The sequence below is a fragment of the Hakea prostrata genome, chromosome 4, assembly GCF_041222555.1.
Source record: "Hakea prostrata isolate BN-2017 chromosome 4, UWA_Hpros_2, whole genome shotgun sequence".
NCBI classification, from domain to species: Eukaryota; Viridiplantae; Streptophyta; class Magnoliopsida; order Proteales; family Proteaceae; genus Hakea; species Hakea prostrata.
The window spans coordinates 52,461,228-52,476,884 of NC_142603.1; the positions used below are offsets into that span (position 1 = coordinate 52,461,228).

Consider the following 15,657-nt stretch of genomic DNA (forward strand, 5'->3'; position numbering starts at 1 on the left):
TATTTTTCAAGATATTTTTCACGCAATTAAAGTCTTACTAACACTTTGTCCCCCACCATTCTTAAATTGTCACTAACCTATCATACAAATCTTCAATGATGTCCACATATATACTTGCAACATTTCTTTTCTGTAGTACAGTAGTACTAACCGAATTAATGCTTTAAGGACTCTATCATAAGCTTTCTCTAGGTCAATAAAAATCATATGAGGATCTTCCTTACAACTTATACCTTTCTATAAAGATTGGTGTTGTTGAAGTATACGCAAGTTTGGGCTATTTCACTGTTCACGTGAACAGTAAATCTGTTTTTTTACTGTTCACATGAACAATATTATGCTAGTGATGTTACTCTACTTTTTATTTCTAATGTAGGAGTCTTGCTACATAAGTTTTGGGAGTTTCTAGAAAGCATAGTTTTTATTTTGGTGGTAGTTTCTATTTTTAGAACTTTCTATTTTAGGAGTTAGAAGTTACTAAAGTTGTAATTTTTTTTTTCTTTTTTCTAGAGGATAATTACTTCTCAAGTTCTATTAAATTCATTAGAAGCTATAAATAAAAGGGCTCTGTGATTCTACTCTTTAGCTAAAATCACAGGCCTCTTCTGTTGGTCCATCATCTCTCTTTTCTCTGTTCAAGTTAAGCTACTATTTTGATTATTTAAAGCTTGTTTTCTAAAATGGCATCAAAGCTTTTTTGAATAAAAAAAATGTTGTTCTCAATATTTTCTTTTGAAGTTCTCTTTTGTTTTTCTGTTTTCCTTGGTGCGCAACCACCTAATGCTGTATATTATGGACTGTTAGATCATGTATTCATGTGAATTGATCTTCTCTACCTATTACCATACTCTTACAAGTTCCAGAACTTGAATTAAATATTGTTTTCTACCTACCTTCATTACCTCCTTTTGCTGCACTTTGCAAACTCTTTTTCTTTCTTTCTCCTATTCGGTTCTAATGTTGCAGAAATTTTATTTTGTGCTCATTCTACTTCAAGTTCTGGAAAACTGATTTGAGTGATATCTACCTCGGTTTAATGTCTTCACTTACAAGTGACTCAACCATGAGTACAACTGAATCTAAAGGATCTCAAGGAGATCATGTAAACGCTCAATTACATCTATCAAGCTCAAAGGTAGTTCTAATTACTTGCTGTGGTCACAAACAGTTCGGGTGTACATACTTGCAAAATGTAAGCTTAATTTCATTGAGGATGAACCTCCTGCTGAGACTAACAAATCCTACTCTAGTTGGATCCAAGATGATGCAATCATTAAAATTTGGATGTGGAATAGTATGGAAACTGATATTGCAGTGAATGTTATGTTCCATAAGACTGCAAAGGAAAATATGGGATGACTTGCAAGAGACCTATTCCCAAGCTAAAAATATGACTCGGATATTTAGTATTTATGAAAAGCTATTTCAATTTCAACAAGCTGACAAGTCTCTGCAAGATTATTACAACTCCTTTAAAAGCATGATGGAGGAGTTGAATGTCTTTCAACCTCTCACCAAAGATATAAAGAAGCTTAAGGCCCAACGGAATAAATTTTTTGTATCCAAGTTTCTTGCAAGATTGAACCCTAAACTGAAATTTGTCAAAGGACATCTTCTTGCTGGTGAGCATGTCCCTACCCTTAGTGAAACATATTGTAGACTTCAACGTATTGCCTTGCTTGAAGGGATTCTCCAAAAAAAAGTTCTAAAAGGAGAAAATTCGGCCTTCACTACCTCTCGTGGAAGGGGACGTGATCGTGGTTCAGGGGGAGTTAGCAGGTCTTCTAGAGGTCGTGGTGTTCAACTGTTTGATAAGACATCTCGACTTTGTACTCATTGCGATAAAACAAGACACCTAGTGGAAGCTTGTTGGGCCAAACATGGAAAGCCAGAGTGGGCCAAACCCCTTGCCAATCATGTTGTTTCTGATGGTGGTAGTGATAATGTACAAACAACGATGGTGGTTCTAGATCTTCTTCAGGGGATTTGTCTAAAACTCTAAGAGATGATGTAAGCCAAATCCTTCGCCGATTGCAAAATATTAAAACCGACGCTTCCACATCCACTGGTATTTCTGCAGCCACACTTTCTCATGCAGGTACAACACTTCTCACTTCTACTCCCATCTCTTGGATCATTGATTCAGGGGCCGCTTCCCACATGACTGGTAAGTCATCACTTTTCAGTTCTTTTTTTAAATCTATTGAAGTATACGCAAGTTTGGGCTATTTCACTGTTCACGCGAACAGTATAATGCTAGTAATGCTACTTTACTTTCTATTTCTAATGTAGGAGTCTTGCTACATAAGTTTTAGGAGTTTCTAAAGAGCAAAGTCTCGATTTTGGTGGTAGTTTCTATTTTCAGAATTTTCTATTTTAGGAGCTAGAAAATTACTAAAACTGTAATTTTTTGTTTCTTTTTTCTAGAGGACAATTACTTGTCTCTCAAGTTGTATTAGATTCATTAGAAGCTATAAATAAACGGGCTTTGTGATTCTAAACTCTTTACCTAGAATCACATGCCTCTTCTGCTGGTTCTTCATCTCTTTTTTCTCTGTTCAAGTTCAGCTGCTGTTTTGATTATTTAAAGCTTGTTTTCTAACAAAATCTACCACTAAAAATTTTGTTGTCATAACTAATGGGACTTCCAAACCTATTCTAGGCTTTGGAAGTGTTTCTCATACACCTTCTCTTACTTTGTCATCCGTACTTTATGTTGCTAACTTTCCTTTTAACTTATTATCTGTTAATCAGTTAACTAAAACACTAAACTGCTCAATGACTTTTACTCCCGCTTATTGTGTTTTCTAGGACCTTCACACGAGGAAGACGATTAGTGGAGGGTGTGAAAGGAACAGATTCTACTATCTGGACTATGTTGCCCCTATTGCTGTTCTCTCCGATGATGGTGTAGATGCTCTCCAGTGGCATTGCCGTTTAGGCCATTTGTCTTTACCTAGATTAAAAATTTTATTTCCTTCGTTTAAATTAATGTTTAGATTAAATTGTGAAGCGTGTGAGTTAGGGAAGCATCATCATGCCACCTATCCCCCACGCTCTATCCCTCATAGTGAGTCCTTGTTTTCTGTTTTCTCTTGTTCACTCCGATGTTTAAGGTCTTTGTAGAATTAGCAATAGGCATGCTTTTCAATATTTTGTCACTTTTGTAGACGATTTCTCCCGTCTTATATGGTTATACCTTTTAAAGGATCGAATAGAGTTCTTAACTACATTTAAAAGTTTTATTCTTGAAATTCGGACTCAATTTTCTCTTCCTATTAAAATTTTTCGGTTTGATAATGCTTTAGAATATGTGCAACATGATATATCTAATCTTTGTGATTTTTTGGAATGATTTATCAAGCCACTTGTTCATTCACTCCCCAACAAAATGGAGTGGCTGAATGCGAAAATCGTCACCTCTTGGAGGTTGCACACGCTATTTTGATTCAAATGAATGTTCCCAAGAGTTACTAGTGTGATGCGGTTTAACTGTTGATCATATAATTAACCGAATGCCTATGACTTTGCTTTTTAAAAAATCTCCTTTTTCAATTGTTTTTCAAAAATAGAGGACCATTTTTAGTTCCACCCAAAACTTTTGGTCTTGTGTGTTTTGTTCATAGACCACATCCATTGGATAAACTTCTCCCCCCGTTCTATTAAGTGTACTCATATACTCAAAAAGGTTTTTGCTTTTATGATCCGGTTCTTCGCAAACAATTTATAAGTGCGGATGTGACATCTTTTGAAGACACTCCTTATTATCCTAGTCAATGTGTCCTTTGAAAATTGTGTTTTGGATGATACTCCTCCTATTCCCTCTTTAGTTCCTTCCATTAGCAGTGTTCCTCCTGACAATATTAGCGGAGACATAAGTTGGCGGAACATACTGTGGATAGTAGAGTTCCTCCTAACAATATTAGCAGCTCTCCTTTAGTGGCGCCTAATGCTGGCTTGGCCCTACGGATGTTCCTTCTTCATCCTCTCCACCGGTGAATTCTTCTAGTGGAGATCCCACTCCACCTTTAGATGACTTACCAATTGCTTTGAGAAAAGGTACTCATACTTGTACTTTACGCTCTAACATTGTTTATCCTATTTTCAATTTTGTCTCTCTCATCTCCCTCCTTGCTTTTATTGCCTTGCTTTGTTTATGTCTGCCATTCATATTCCAACCCATCATACCGAGGCTTTAAAATTCCTGGTTAGAAAGCCGCTATGGATGTGAAAATGGATGTTTTACAGTCTCGTCATACATGGTTCACTTACCTCTTGGGAAAGATGTGGTCCACTGTCGGTGGTGTATGCTATTGAGTACCATTCTTATGGTATGGTTGAAAGGCTCAAGGCTCGGTTGGTGGCTAAGGGCTATACAAAAATGTATGGCGTGGATTATTTTAAGACTTTTTCTCCTTTGACGAGACTTTATTGTATTCGTGTTTTGATCTCTTGGGCTGTGAATTATGATTGGCCTCTTTTTCAGCTTGATATAAAAAATGCATTCTTATATGGTGAACTTCATGAAGAAGTTTACATGGAGCAACCTCCAGGATATGTTGCTCAGGGGGAGTGCAAGGTTCGTGTTTGCAGGATTCATAAAGTGATTTATGGACTCAAACAGTCTCCACGGGTATGGTTTGAGAAATTGAGCAAGACTGTGGAGTCTTTTGGATTTGTATAGTGTTATTCTGATCACTCCATCTTTGTAAGATGGCAAGGTGATTGTGTTGTCATTATGGCAGTTTATGTTGATGATATTGTTCTTTTAGGCAGTGATGTTGATGCAATCTATACAATCAAGGCACACTTACAGAAATCTTTCCAAACCAAAGACTTAGGTGATCTATAATATTTCTTGGGGATTGAAGTGATCTGCAGTATATAGGGAGTAAGTTTGTCACAAAGGAAGTATGTTAGATCTTTTGATTGAGAGTGACATGCTTGCTTCTAAACCTAGCGACATTCCCACGGATCCTCAGTTGAAGTTAGGATGTGATGATGGTGACTTCTTGGATGATGTCCATCGTTACAGGAGTCTTGTTGGGAAACTTATTTATCATACTATTATTCGCCCTGATATTTCTTATTCTATTGGTGTGTTGAGTGTCTCTTAGGAAGGCCCATTGGGGACGCAACGATGAGAGTACTTCGATACCTCAAGAGTGCGCTCGAAAAAGGGCTCATCTATCAACCAAATCGGAGTATGGACTTGGTTGCCTTTTCTGATGTAGATTGGGCTGGATCGGTCATTGATCGCCAGTCAACTACAGATTATTGTACTTTTCTTGGTGGAAATATTTTGACTTGGAAGAGTAAGAACAATCCACCATTGCCTGATCTAGTGCTGAAGTTGAGTATAGGGCTATGACCCACACCGCTGCTAAATTGATGTGGCTTCATTCGTTGTTAAAGGAAATGGGATTTCCAATTTCTGCCCGTATTAAAATGTTTTGTGATAATCAAACAACCACTTACATTGCTAGTAATCCAGTGTCCCATGAGAGGACGAAGCATATAGAGGTAGACTGTCACTTTGTGCATGATGTAGTCAAAAAGAAGCTAATAGAGACTCCTTTTGTGAGCTCTACTAACCAACTAGCTGATTTGTTCACCAAAGCTCTGTTCAGACCAAGTTTTCAGTCTATATGTTGCAAGCTAGGCATGGGAGATTTGTATGCTCCAGCTTGAGGGGGAGTGTTGAAGTATATGCAAGTTTGGGCTATTTTACTGCTGACGTGAACAATAAAAGCTGTTTTTAACTGTTCACGTCAACAGTATTATGCTAATGACGCTACTCTACTTTCTATTTCTAATGTAAAAGTCTTGCTATATAAGTTTTCGGAGTTTCTAGAAAGCATAGTTTATATTTTGGTAGTAGTTTCTATTTTCAAAACTTTCTATTTTAGGAGATACAAAGTTACTAAAGCTGTAATTTTTTCTTTTTTCTTTCTAGACAACAATTACTTGTCTCTCAAGTTGTATTAGATTAATTAGAAGCTATAAATAAAAAGGCTCTGTGATTCTAGACTCTTTAGCTAGAATCACAGGCCTCTTCTGCTAGTTCTTCATCTCTCTTCTCTTCTTCTTCTCTTCTTCTTCTCTCTTTCTCTGTTCAAGTTCAGCTGCTGTTTTGATTATTCAAAGCTTGTTTTCTAACAAGTGTAAATCCAATATTGAATCTTAGTCTCTTGAAAAGTCTGAAAATTCAAGAAATTTCAAGACAAATAAGGAAAGGCTGATATGAGAAGCGACTGAAGTGTAGGCTGCTAGATACCTAAATGGAGCCTGAGGATAGAATACTTAGATGAATAATGAAAGTTGAACTCTGATCTTCAACCAATTGCAAGTGTCAAGGATTGATTTCACCTTTAGAACCCTAATCAGCCTTGGATCTTCAAATCCCTATTGATAGAATCAGAACTTACTAACACAGATAAGAGGAATTACTCAAAGAAAAGCTTTCTTATTCGATACTCAAATTTGATCAATCCCTGTTATAGTGAAAAGGTCTATTGATGCATAATCTGATTTGGACTCCAAGTTGAACTCTAACTCAAAATTAGAAACCAACTCACTTGTACTAGGACACTTTGAACAATAACAAAAACAGAAGAAAAAGACTATTCTGCCTTATAACTTAAGTTGGGCAAAATACATATATTTAGATCAGTTTAACTAATTGACCTATTTACATACTTAGCTTTAAAACTGTTTGGGTCTGTAAGCCAACGACCACAAAAACATATAAATCAAAGGCCCAATACCCAGATCTTTCAACCCTAGGTTGACTCCATAGCAAGACAGACCAACTTGGTGCTGGATCTGCATGAATATCAATCTTCAACTTGATATGCGAGAGTCAAATGCAAATATCAGAAAGTTGTCATTAATTGTGCAGTGTACTTGAAGCTTAGAGGATGAATCAATGGTGATAGAAAAGGAAGGGGGAAAAAAAAAACCATGGAAGTGGAGATCAGGCAGAAATGCATATTCCAATAATATTGCAACAGAAGGGTTGAACCATGTCCAATTCTTACTTGTGAGGCCCCATGACCAGATTCCCATTAAAGAAGGCCATTTTTAATCCCCATAAAAAGATTGTGAAAGCCAATCTTGAGAAGCGTTGGATTATCACCCTCACCAAAGCTGAGGTTTGTAGGTGCCAAATGAATGGCGTAAATCTTATTTTGAAACTCGCGATCGAGTTCTTCACAACATCGAGAGAGCTGATGCAGTTCAGAATGCCCAAGTGGATCAATTTAGCTCTAGTACTCTAGCACAAGGGTGGGTTCTATACTTAGTAGGGAATTAGAAGTCGAATTCAATATTTGAATCTATGTTTTGGGTTAGACTAAATAACCTCATAGCTAGATAGAATTCATTCTTGATTTCATTTCCTCATTGAGTGATGTAACCTGGGTCCCCTATAATTGAGCACAAAATTCAGACCCAAAGAAGCCAACCCAAAGCTCGCAGAATCCCCCTCAAGGGTATTTTGGTCATTATTCCTTGCACCCTTTTAGAGCTCAATATGGGTCTAGAAAGAAACCCCTTGACCGAAGGATCATGGATCTATTTTTAGTTTTTTTGTTTGAGCTAATAGTTTGAGAATTACGGTCCATTTTAAGTTGTTCGGACTTCGGAGTGAGTAAGTTGTGGATAAGATAAGATTTCTTATCAAAGGGTTTCTTGTCTTTTAGGACTTTGTTTTAAGCAAGGAAAGAAATCTCACTGAGATTCGCCGGTTAGCCACCTGGTGAACCCGGCGAACAGCGCTGACGCCGCTGCTACTACTTGTCCAGATTTCGCCGACCTGCTGCTACTGTCTTCTGTTTCTTTCTCTTTCTTCTTCTTCTTCTTCTCCTTTCCGGCGAAAATAGCAGCGGCTGCTACTGCTTGTCTTCTGTTTTTTTCTCTTTCTTTCTTCTTCTTCTTCTTCTTCTTCTTCTCCTTCCCGGCGAATATAGCAGTGGCTGCTACTGCTTGTCTTCTGTTTTTCTCTCTCTCTCTTTCTTTCTTTCTTCTTCTTCTTCTCCTTTCCGGCGAAAATAGCAGCGGCTGCTACTGCTTGTCTTCTCCTTCAACAATCCGGCAGCGATGAAGATAAAAGGGGTTTTGAAGAAGATAAATAGGACTCCTACAGTCCTACCCACCTCAGACTCTTAGAGCACAGAACAGTAAAGCATAAGAAGATCGTCAAAAAAAAAAAAAAAAAGGGGTTTCGAAGTTTTGCCAGAAAATCATAGTTTCGCTGGAAAATCGTCGATTTTCCAGTGAAGTTTTGAAATCTCGGTTTCGATGACTTTTTTATTTCGCCCACTGGTGAAATTCGCTGATATATTGTTCCGTGGTTTTAAGTAAGAGTTGTTTTTATTTAAAGAGTCCTTGTAATGAGGTGATGGTATCCTAAACTATAAAGGAGACCCACCTAGAGTCCAATTCTTTAATTATTTAGAGTCCAAGTTAAAGAGTTAGGCCAGTAGTTGGATCCTTATCAATTAAGGAATCCCAAGTTGAGTCCAAGTGTCATGTAATATGGCTATAAATAGCCTCTTTATTTCTGAATGCAGTACGTTGGATTATTTGAGTAAATTAGAGGCTTGGGCCGTGAGGAAGGAAACCCTTGCAGCTTGGGCTGGAGAGTAATTCTCAGTTCAGCAAGTTCCAGCAATCATCCACTTCCACAGCAGTGCACCCGCAACTCACAGCAGCCCCAAGTCAGTTGAAGATCACCCACACCCCATCACATCTTCCCCTCTCTCACTTCTCTTTCAGTTCCAGCAAGCTTAGTCCCCATTCTGCCCTAGCCGAACTACCCAGAAACCCTAGTTTTGTGCTTGTTCTCATCTAAGAAGATCCTGGAAGATCTAACCCAGACCTTAGGTTACAGTAACTGCGGTAGCCTGGTCCTAGACAGCCCTAGAAGAGCTAAAAAAAGGGCCCAAGCCCACTCAAAAATAGAAGCCAGTCCAGGAGGGTCCGAACCATCGCAGGTGCATTTTGGTCTTTTCTAGCCCCTGTGTCGGGCTCAATATGGGTCTTATAGAATCTCCTCGATCCAAGGGTCATGGATCTACTTTTGTTTATCTATTTGGGTTAGTCAATTTTTGAATCATGAAGTGTCCAAGTCCTTAGAAGTTGGTTGTGGATAAGATAAGATCTCTTATACAAAGGCGTTATTATCTTTGAGGTTGTTTTTATTTGGAAGTTGTTTGCTTGAGTCCCAAGTGTCTTAACAAGATTTCAATCCTAGGGTTGTGATCTTGTAATAATTTGATTCATTGTGAGTATGGTAGTCTGGAGTTGGGATCCTAATCTATTAAGGAGTCCCAACCCCAGTCAGATTTGATAAATCATAAATGAAAAATTGAGTTGAAAGAATGGACTCGAGAGAAGTCGTGGGATCCCGAGATGGGTGACGTGCGACTGGGTTTATGACAGTGTTTCTGAGTATTAGTCTTCTCCTTCAGACAGCAGCATCAGCATTAATTCAAGTCTTCAAGTAAGTGCAGCATGATACCCCTTCCTCCAAGCCAACTGTAGCCCTTCCAATCCCTTTCCCCTTCTCTGCTCAGCCCCACTTGACCCCATTCCCCTTCCCCTAGAGTCGCAACAAGCATTAGGATACTCCCCTAACATTATTTTCCCCAAACAACTCTACATCCCTAAACCAGAATTTTTCTGCAATTCATCATCTTCCTTGGGAGAAATATGCAGAAATTCCGAACCCTCTAAAACCCTAAGTAATTAGAACTAGACCCTCTTAAAACCCTTGACTCTAGTTCTGCCTTACAGAACCAGCACTGAAAACCCTAGTCTACCCTGGCCGAAACCCACCCTAACCCCAGCTTGAGCCTCAATTTAGAATTTCAAATCTGGAATTTCGAATTGCATAAACTATCAGACCTAATCATCTGTTACAGCAAGTTACTTGAGCCCTAGAATACGCAACAGCCTTTGAAACACCCTTCCCCTTTTGCTAGTAATCCTGGGCAACCCTAAGAATCCAAGGAAATTACCTGACTACCTGGCTCTAGAATTGAGGTTTCATCAGAACTGATGTAACCTGGCCCCAGACATCCCAAGAAGAACCAAAAAGGGGCCCAAGCCCACTCGAAAACAGAAGCCCCAGTCCAGGAGGGGCCAAACCAGCTTAGGGGCATTTTGGTCATTTTCCAGCCCCCCTCTTAGGGTTTAATATGGATCTTGATAAAATCCCCTCAATCCAAATGTCTGGATCTACTTTTGTTTTTCTATTTGGGTTAATCAATTTTGAACTATGAAGTGTCTAAGTCCTTAGAAGTAAGTTGTGGATAAAATAAGATTCCTTATCCAAAGGGGTTCTTATCTTTTAGAGGTTGTTCTATTTGAAAGTTGTTTGCTTGAATCCTAAGTTAAGTGTCTTAACAAGATTCCAAACCTAAGGTTGTGATCTTGTAGCAATATGATTCCTTTTTGAGTATGATAGTCTAGAGTTGGGATCCTTATCTAGGGAGTCCCAACCCCAGTCAGAGTCTTTATGTTTAGGCTATAAATAGCTTCTTCTTACATTGTAATTTTCAGTTTTGATGAATGAAAATATAGAGTAGAAAGGATGGAGTTGAATCTTGAGATGGGTGACCTGCGTCTGGGTAACAGTGTTTCAGTGATTTAATTCAACTTCTTTAAGAGTTTTGTTGCTATTGAGCAATGCATACCGGATTGGTATCCCGATATCCTGATTTATTCTCTTCTCTTTTCTGCCTCCTAAAAAAAATCTTCTATCATTCGAGCTGCTGGTCAAGAATATCTTCAACAATAGTAAGCTGAATTATCCCCAACCCCTATTCTTCTTCTACATCTAATCCTTTAAATCTCCATACCAAATTACTCTCCTATGTTCTTAAGTACCCCAATCAGCTCCCCAAAAATCTACAACCCTAATACTCTTTTAAATGAGATCTTGGAGACTAGCCCCCTGCTGATCCTATTCAATCCAGAGCTACATTATGAACCTTCCACTCTAAGCCTACATCATTGAATACATGTGAAATTTTAATCCAATCGCAGTTGGCCAAGTGGCAAAACAACGCATTCGAAAATTTCAAAATTGCAGAGCGTATAGGCAATGCATGGACATCTCAATATATAAGGAAATATGCCATTACATGATAAGGAATATGACCAAACTTGGATCTGAAGTGAATTGAACACGGTTGACCCCCTATAATTGGGCCCACAGCTCAGACCAAAGAAGCCAATCCAAGGCTGGCAGAATTCCCCTCAAGGAAATTTTGGTCATTTTCCAGCCTTTTTAGGGCTCAATATAGGTCTAGATTGAATCCCCTCAATCCAAGGGTAATGGATCTGATTTAATATTATTTCTTTATTTGGGTCAGTAAATTTTGAGTTATGAAGAGTCTAAGTCCATTATAAGTTGGTTAGTTGTGGATAAGATAAGATTCCTGCTATCTCCCTTACCATGAATTCTCCTGAACCTATTATCCCTTGCATCCTTGAGCCTCCTTTGAAAGCCCATAACTCCCTATTTAACCCCTCCCACTTGCCAATCCCATCTCTATCTAGCCACAGCTGCAACCTCTCATTCATCCCTCCTACTCCCTCCCCCAACTTGCCCCCCTTGGTTCACTGCCCTTCTGAACTAGAATCTTGTTGTATTTGGTCAATTTCTTGGCCCTTGCCCTCCCCTTGGTATTGTTAAAACATCATTGTCTAAGCAATGGCACGCTAAAGGTTCATTGGAAACTCACATGATTGATGCCAATACTTTCCTCTTCAAATTCATCTCTCCTTCTTGCAAAGCTAAAGCCATTGAAGGATCTCCATGGTTTGTTGGTAAATCTCCCATTTTCATCAAGTCTTGAGAGCCTTTTAAGCCGCTTTGCAGGGTCGACTTCAACACCATTCCCCGTGCATTAACCTCCCTGGTCTCCCTTTGAACTTCTGGAATCAAGACTGCCTCGGTAAAATCAGCTCAGCCATCAGTCGCCCCCTCCGCTCTTATTTGAAAACTTCACAATTGGAATGTCTCTCATATGTAGGATTCTACTAGGACTCTAGGAGTCCAATTAGAGTTTGTATAGGAGTTAAATTAGAGTTTGTATTCATGTAAAATTCTATTCCTTGTAATAGTCTACTTTCCACTTAATTATAAATAGAGGGCTTGAGATCATGGATCAATAAGCCATTCTACTACAATTGTTTCTTTCAACATGGCATCAGAGCCTAAGTTCGATTAGGATGTTCTTCTATTTTTTTCTCTTTCTTCAAAAACCCATAAACCCACAGCAGATTATATTTTTTCTCCAAAACCCTTCGCAGTTTTTTCTTGTTCTTCTACAACCTAATTCTGCAACCATCGTTTGGCAGAGTTTTTTCCCCTTTTCAAACCCATCGCACCGCTGCACTATTGTTTCAGTTCCACCTCGAAGACCAGAGAAGAAAAAAAAAAAAAAAAAAAAAAAAAAAGAAGAGAAGAAGAACCACAACCTGCTGCTGCTTCTAGAGATTGCATCGATCACAAACCCTCACAAATCCATCGCAACCAATTTCTTTGCACTACAGTGGGCTCGACCAAGAAGAAAAGGAAAGAAGAAGAAAAGAAAGAGAAGAAGAGAAGCCACCATCGCCATCGCCTTCACCTTTGCTTCCGATTCTGATCACACCCTCTACCATCGAACTAGGTAACCCTTTCCAAATCCCGTCTCCCTTCTTAAGCTGGCCCTTCTAAAAACCCATTAAGCCCACCTGGACCAAACCAGACCACATTTCTGAACCATAATTTGTTCCCTAATTGTCCGGTTCGAAATCCTATTTTGTTATATATATATATATATATCACACACACATATATTGATGTTTTAGGGGTTCATATTTTTAAGAGTTTATTTGTTTTAGTCATAGAACAAAATTCCATCGAAACTTGCGAAATTTCCACCGAAATTTCACATTTTGGAAAATGCGAAACGAAACTCATGAGGACCGAAAAAAAGTCCTCAGTTTTGATCGAAATTGTCAAAACCTCGAAACTTGTCGAAACTTGGTTCAACCCAGTTGGACCAGCTGTTCATGAGGGAAAAAATTCCCAAATTTTGTGGGAAACTTGGGAAATTCCATGGAAACTTGGGAAATTTTGTGGAAACTTGGGAAATTTGGTGGAAACCTAGGAAATTTGGTGGAAACTTGGGAAATTTCGTGGAAACCTGGAAAATTTTGTGGAAACTTGGGACTTTTTTCTGTAAATTTTGTAGCTTTCCCAAATTTTCAATTTTTTTGTTTATTTCATATTTCCCCGTCAGGACTTCCCTATCCAAAGTGCGTATTCCCTTAGGTTGGTTATCTAAAGCATATTGATGACCAGACTCATAAAGTTACAATTGTCGATTAACTTGACAACCATAGGCATAAAATGTCATGGGATGTCTATGTTCGTTGGTTGGAGGAGAGGATGTTCCAGGCATAGTACTACTCAGCTCACAGGATGAATCCACTCTTGGCACTCCTCTTAACAATAAGTTGTATTTTCCTTTTATTGTCAACTATTTTGAAGTTATAAATTATATATTGAATGTTATGTGCTTAAGTAGTTAAGTTTATAATGTATTTTTTGGACAACTCTACATTGATGTTATGTACATTTAATGACATATCTACATTGATTTTTTTTAGCAAAATACAACAAATGTATTCTTTATACTCTAATTAGCTTAAATACAGGATCCCACCCCAAAATACTCTCTAAAACCTGTCGAAACTTGTACGGAAAAGTCCTCGGTTTGCTCGAAATTTCCCAAGTTTCCACCTAAGTTTCCCATTTTCACCCGGTCGAAACTTGAGTTTCCCTTGAATTTTTTTACCATGGTTTTAGTTAAAAAAAAAAAAAGGAAAAAAAAAAGAAGGGAGAATTGTTCATACCATTGTTTGGCTATTGCATTTTGCGACGTTTTAGTTTTTTTTTAAAAGGTGAAGACTAAAGAACTGCAGACAATTTTTTCAACATGGCCACTATCAATGGTACTACTGCTCCCACCGACCCTGAACATTACCCCAATCTTCATCCTCTTTCGGTAAGATTTGATGGGACAAATTATTTGATTTGGTCCCGATCTGCTTACTTGACTATTGCTGGAAGAGGACTTGTTGGATACATTACGGGCACCACTATCAAACCTACTACCACAGGCGTTTCACAGGATAAATGGATCTCGAATGACTCTCTTATAATGTCATTTCTCTTGAATTCCATGATTCCAAATATTGCCCATGGATATCTATTACTTGATACTGCTGCCCAAATCTGGAAGGCTACTACTGAAACATATGGACGGTTGGGGAATGATGCACGGAGTTTATGAGCTACGAAAGAAGCTTCATGAGACTACCCAAAAGGAACTGACTGTGGCCCACTATTATGCTGAGTTGCGATCTCTTTGGCAAGAGTTGGATCATTATGGGGATTTTCACCCCACTAATCCAGATGATGTGGCGACTTATAAGAAGCACATTGATAAGATTCGAGTATATGACTTCTTGGCAAGTTTGAACGTGGAGTACGATCAGATTAGAGTACAAGTGTTAAGTCATTCCTCTTTCCTAAAAGTCGTCGATTAACCATGTTTCATACTCCTATCATGGAGAAATCAGCTTTACAGTCTGTTCGCACTAAATCTGATCCGGCTAAGGAGATTGTCAAGTGTGAGCACTGTCACAAACCATATCATACCAAGGAAAATTGTTGGAAACTGCATGGGAAGCTTGCTGATTTTGAGCAAAAACGAGCACAAAGAAAGGGAAAACCAAAGGCTAGTCTTTCTGAGACAGTTTCCACCACACCCTCTGCAAACATTGGTTTTTCACAGAAAGAATTCGCTACTCTGCGACGTATTCTGCAATCTTCTACTGCCGGTACAGCCTCGACCACTACTTCCTCTACTACCAATACCAACTCCTACCTTGCTACTTAAGGCAAAACTTTTACAAGCTTTCAAGCTTCTTTAGTTTCTACTCCTTGGATCATTGATACAGGAGCCACAGATCATATGATAGGTTTATCCACCTCTTTCTTACAATATTCTCCAACTTTTGTAAAGGATAAAGTTCGAATTACGGATGGTTCCTATTCTTCCATTGCTGGAAAAGGGACCATTCAGCATTCTCCATCACTTTCTTTGTCTAAAGTTTTACATGTTCCCTCTTTCTCTACTAACTTGCTCTCTATCAGTAGTCTCACACATGACTTGAATTATAAAGTGATTTTTTCCCCATCTTATTGTGTCTTCCAAGATCTCGTCACGAGGAAGGAGATTGGACGTGGTAAACTAGACAATGGACTTTATTTGCTCGAGTCGATTGGAGAATCTACATCTGCTTTGACTACATCTTCTAATCCGGTCCATTCGGTAATATCAGACCTTTATCAGTGGCACCGTAGGCTAGGTCACCCCCCTCTAGGAACTCTTAAGAAAATATTTCCTGATTTGGTTTCTTCTTGTAATAAGGATAATTTTTTTTTGTGAAGCCTGCATTTTTGTGAAGCATACTCGTTCTACTTATTTACCTTCTCTTCATAATAGAAAACCTATTCCTTTTATGCTCATTCATACTAATGTGTGGGGTCCCTGCCGACGTGTGTCTATTACTGGGCCATATGTACTT

General features: G+C 38.6%; 1 protein-coding gene across 3 annotated transcripts in view; it reads right to left on the reverse strand.

Moving 5' to 3' along the window:
- LOC149019530 (uncharacterized) overlaps positions 1–15,657 on the reverse strand; it is a 77,681-nt gene that overhangs the window by 2,978 nt on the left and 59,046 nt on the right. The gene's annotated exons all lie outside the window — the stretch shown is intronic.